The sequence below is a fragment of the Myotis myotis genome, unplaced genomic scaffold, assembly GCF_014108235.1.
Source record: "Myotis myotis isolate mMyoMyo1 unplaced genomic scaffold, mMyoMyo1.p scaffold_m19_p_1, whole genome shotgun sequence".
NCBI lineage: Eukaryota > Metazoa > Chordata > Mammalia > Chiroptera > Vespertilionidae > Myotis > Myotis myotis.
Window position 1 is genome coordinate 109,051,606 of NW_023416313.1, and position 6,000 is coordinate 109,057,605.

The window sequence follows — 6,000 nt, forward strand, 5'->3', positions numbered from 1 at the left end:
AGAGGATCCAAATGTTTTTAGATCTTTGCTATTTTAGGCAGGAAAGAATTTAGCACAGGCAATTGGTGCTTGGGAAATCATTGGAAAGCTGGAGGAGTGGGTCTTAGGCTGGGCCCCCAGGAAAGACTCCCTGGCCAGCGGGAGGGGCTACCCCCTCAGCCACAACTGAATTCTAGGGCACTCTGGCACAGCTGTGACCCAGGGATCAGGAAACTGCTGCCCCCGCAAATGCCCTCCAGCTCCCACAGAACTGGTCACTGGGCACTGCCTCTGCCACAACTGCCTGTGCACAGCCTGGATTCCGCTGCAGAAAACCTCCACATCTCTGCAAACATGCAGAGCAACAACAACCCAAATGGCGGGAAGTCACCAGCAACAAACAGCCCAAATGGCGGGAAGGATCCTCTGCCCCACTTCTGCCTTCAAAATATTGTGCAAGCGCATCCAATCGGCAGAAACGAATTCATATGCAGAAACCTAGCTGCGGAGGAGTCTGGACAATTTCAGATTTTCGTCTAGGAATAAGAGCTTGCGAATGTACCTCATGTGCTTGGTATTGATAAAAATGGGGCCCGGCTGGTGGGGCTCAGTGGTGGAGCATCAATCTATGAACCAGGAGGTCACAATATGATTACTGGTCAGGTTTCAGGCTCAATCCTCAGCAGGGGGGTGCAGGAGGCATTCTCATCATTGAAGTTTCTATCTATCTCCCTTCCTCTGAAATCAATACATATTTTTTTTAAAAAATGGGGTCATGTTGTATATATGCATTATAACGAGATTTTCACTTCATAGATCACTAATGTCTTTCCTGTTAAAACCATACTTATAGAACATTATTTAGCTATCATTCATTTTAATTGATCTCAGAGAGAAGAAGGGAGAGAGAGAGAAACACTGTTCCGTTGTTTCCCCACACTTACTGGACAGGGTATTGAATCTGCAACCTGGGCATGTGCCCTGATTGGCAATTGATCCACCACTTTCTGATGTATGGGACAATACTATGCTGGTATCCTGACCCCAAATTCCAGCCTCCAGAACTGTGAGAAAAATACATTTCTGTTGTTTAAGCCACACAAATTATGATATTTTGTTATGGCTGTCTGAGCTGACTAATCCTATATAATAAAAGCCCAGAAACCAAATGGCAGAATGATCAAAACAATTAGAACAACTGTGGCCCCTCGCCCTAGCCGGCTCTGCACCCAATCAGCCCCCAATGAGGTGGGCCAACTGGACCCCACCAGTGCACTAATTTGTGCACTGGGCCTCTAGTTTGTTAATAAAATTATATAGGTTTCAAGTACACAATTCTATAACACATCATCTGTGTATTTCAATGTTTGCCCATCACCCAAAGTCAAATTTTATTTGGTCACTTGAGTCTGGTGCCTTATATCACATGGCCATCTGGACACCTTAAAGAGCACCTTAGCTGGTCTTGTTGGTTCCAGTATTATCTTTCTGCAAGCTCTTCTCTATGTAGAATCTACAGTAATACTAATATATATATATATATATATCCTATTTAAAGTATTCTGTTTAAAATCCCCATAACTTCCAATCTTACTAAAAAGAAAGGCCAGTGTCCCTATAATGCCCTACACTGCTCTGCATAGTCTTTCTTCCCTTGTTTGCCTCTGCTGATGCCTTTTATTAGTTTCCCCCTTGCTCAATCTGCTCTAAACTTGCTAGTCGCAATGATATTCCTGAACATTTTAAAATGGTCATAGCCTGTGTTTTGCTGACCAGTGTCTGCTATCCCACTTAATAATATCTCTTGTCCCCTTCATTCTTAATACACTATTTAAGAGTAGGCACTCCTTATCCCCTTTCTTGTTATTGTTTCTCCAAATCAATCACTAAAGTGTTCATCCTGTATGTTCAATTTATGTATTAATTTTATGTTTCTTTCCAACATAAAATTGGGAATTTTTTAACTCTCTGTATTTCCTTTTCATTGCTCTATTCCTCAGATTTAGAAAAGTGTTTGACACATAGATAGTATAACCCAACATCAGGCCTGTGTATTAAGTCAGGCAATTGGAGGGGCAGGTGACCTGATTGCTCAAAGTATAGAAATAGGCTTGTGCCCTTTAAATATTATAGCTCGTGTCCCTAGGGGACTGGTGAGAACTTGTGTACATTTGGAGGCAAAGACAAAAGGGAAATGGTGTTGGATGCTGCTGCATAGTTAACAAAAGATACATGTGTAAACTCATTTTCTAACTCACAGATTTCTTACTTGGCATTGTAGACATAGACAGGAATGTTAGTTTGTGGTATTGCTGGAGAGGCTTTCCTACATCTCGGTGTGGGATTTAGAACCTGCTATTTTCTGAAAATGATGTGGGATTTCAGGAACAGGTTGACACAGATAAAGTTATATGCCTGAATTCATGGGGACAGAGGGGGTGGTTGGATTGATAAATACCAGACTTAATTTACTTAAAACTCTGGCCTGAAGCTGTGGACAGAATTTGGGGCAGGGGAGGCTTTAAGTCCTTTATATTCACATTCAATATAAAATAGCTTATTGCAAAAGCACAGGTATGAAAGTACAGTTACTTTTTATTGCATGTGAATGCAATAAGTCTATTAAAGTGGTGTTTGGCTTTATAAATAAAGCATGTACTGTGAATGGAGTGCAAACTATGCACAGAACTTAAACTCAGTATGTAGCTATATATCACAATACCACTTAGATAGTTGTTTAAAGGTTTATTATCAGTGTGTATTTATTTAAGAGAATGCCTAAGTATCTCAGCCTATAAGCCAGAGTGGAAGCAAAATGAAAAATCACATTGCAGTGCATGAAGGCCTGCATACCATAAACATATTAATTACAACCACATCTTACAATGTGCAGTTAATGCTTAGGTATACATTTTGAAAAAAATCCCTTTGTTCTATAGAAAGAAAGTAGTGGATTCAGGGAGATCAATTAGAAGCTTATTGCAATTGTTGACATGAAAGATGAGGGGTGATTAAATAAGGCTGAATAGATAGATATGGATATAACTAGATAGCTTTTAAAGATACTAAAAACTAGAACTGAGTAGAATTCATACAGTTTGCCTTAGGCTGGTATAAAGAGAGGGAGGCATTATGGATGCAGGTTTCTGATTTAAGTATTTAATCAATGGTGGTGCTGTTCACTAAGGGAACGAACTGCAGGTTTGTGAGTGTAAGATTTTAAATTCAGTTTGGAACCTCAGTTTATGATATACTAGAGGCCCGATGCACAAAATTCATGCAAGAGTAGGCTTCCCTCTGGTATCCTGGACCCAGGTTTCCCTCCCAGATGGTGGCCCCGCCCACCTGCTGCAGCCTGCCGGTTTGTGGCCTGGGCCTCCCTCTGCAGTGCAATCATGGGGCAATGCTGGGCCCTTGAACAATCACATCGCCCCTTTGCTGGCTTGGCACCAGTGGGTATTATAGCGTGTTCACAGATGGTCATCTGGACAGTCATTCCGCTGTTTGGCCGTTCGGTTGATTTGCATATTGCGCTTTTATTATATAGGGTGGGAGACATTCTATTAGAACTATATGCAGCGATATAAAGTTCTGAAAGCCTGAATACATACATTTGAAAGTCATTCTGTTCAGAGGTAAAAACGGAAAGCAGGGGAGACAGTGTGATCTCTCACAAAAAATAATAATTAGAAAAATATAAGAAAAATTATTTAAGATCCATAGTTAGGATTGGGGTCAACAATTTTTTTTTTCTGTGAAGGTATATATACACAGGGTGAACCCTAAAAATGTATACACTTTGAATGATGATAAAGTCAGTGTTGATTAACATAAAGGTTTTTTTTTTCAAAATTTAAAAGAAGTCATAGAAATTAGTGTGTATACATTTGTAGGTTATGTGGTTTCTCTCACAACTACACACTTTGCCATCATTATGTATAATTGGCCATAGACAATATATAAGTGAATAAACATGCCATTCTCTGATAAGACTTTCTTTATAAAATCTGGAAGCAAGCTGATATTTGACTCACAGCCATCATTTGCTGACACAATACTAGGATCCTGAATCTAAATATCAAGTAAATTAAATTGATAAATCAGAAAAAAATAAATGGAGGGAGGGAGGGAAATAATCAATTGAGGATTGTGTCAAAAAAACAGACAGAAGAGAGAATTCTAAAACAAAATTATGACTATTAAAAAAATTCTACTGCATTCAACCACATGTTAGTCATTGACCACCTTGTTAAAATTTATTTTAAAGGTATAGTTGAGCAAAAAATTGCAATGCATTGAAGAAAGAGTGGAAAAGGAGAGAAATAGGCACTATAAATAGATAACTATTTTAAGAGTTTTCTAAAAGTGAATGTAAAATAGACATTCAGGCATCTCATTTTATATCAAGATTGTATAACAGTCACATATTTGTACTCTCTAGTTCAAGCTCACTTCTTCATTTTGTGCTGACTAGTTTAAGGCAGAGGCTTCTGCAGTTGGTGGTGCTGCCTGCAGATTACAATGTCAAGGTTGGACACAGCTCTTTTTCAAACCTTATTCATCATCAGGAAGTGGAGGCCATTTTAGAAACACAGTTCTTTAGAGAATGCGTGAGTTGGGAAATCTTTCTTTCAGTGATTATATACTCTACTAGTGACAATACTATAGAATATATATACGTAGAGGATCTACCTAATACATACACACAAACCCAAACAGATAGCCAAAATGAGGAGACAAATAAGAGAATTCTACAGAAGAAATAAATGAAGCAGAGATAAGACATTTATCTGAAACAGAGTTGAGAGTAATGATGGTAAAGATGCTTAACATCGTAAAAAAAGATATAATAACTATGAAAAAAGAAAAGTCGGAAATAAAGAATGACATAACACAAATAAAGAACACATTGGAAGGAACACACAGTAGATTAGGGGAAGCTGAGGATTGAATCACTGAAATAGAAGACGGGGTTGAAAAAATCAGTCAATCAGAGAACCAAAAAAAAAAAAATAATAATAATTAAAAAGCAGGAGGATAGCTTAAGGGAACTGAAACTTAACAATATTGGAATAGCAGGTGTGCCAGAAGAGGCAAAAAAGGAGAAAGGGATAGAGAACACCTTTGAAGAAATAATGGCAGAAATCTCCTTAACCTGGTAAAGAAAAAATTAATACAAGTTCAGGAGGCACAGAGAATTCCAACAAGAAGAAACTAAACAGGCCCATGCCCAGACACATCATAATTAAAATCCCAAAAATTAAAGACAAAGAGATAATATTAAAGGCAGCAAGAGAAAAGAAACTGTTATCTACCAAGGAGCTTCAATAAGGCTGACATGTGATTTCTCATCAGAAACTCTACAGGCCAGAAGAGAATGGCATGAAGTACTCAAGGTAATGAAAAGCAAGGATCTGAGACCAAGATTACTATATCCAGCAAGGCTATCATTCAAAATAGACTGTCAAATAAAGAGCTTCCCAGACCAAAAAAAAAAAAAAAAAAAGGATAACTGAGTTCATCAGCATCAAGCCAACATTACAAGAAATGCTAAAGGGACTGCTGTAATGAGAAGAAACAGAGAGAGAAACCTAAGCATACAGAATTAAAATGGCAATAAATAAGTACCTATCAATAATAACCCTAAATGTAAATGGATTAGATGCTCTAATCAAAAGGCATAAGGTAGCTTAATGGATACAAAAACATGGCGCAACCATATGCTGTTTATGAGACCCACCTCATAACAAAACACACACACACAGAATGAGAGTGAAGGGATGGAAAAAAAAATTTTATGCAAAGGAAAAAGAAAAAAATCTGGAATAGCAATACTCATATCCTACAAAATAGAGTTTAAAATGAAGGCCATTATAAGAGAAAACAAAGGTCACTACATAATACTAAAGGAATTGATCAAAAAAGTGGATATAATCCTGGTAAACTAATATGCACCCAATATAGGAGCACCTAAATACATTAAAAAAAACTTCTAGCCAAAACCGGTTTGGCTCGGTGGAT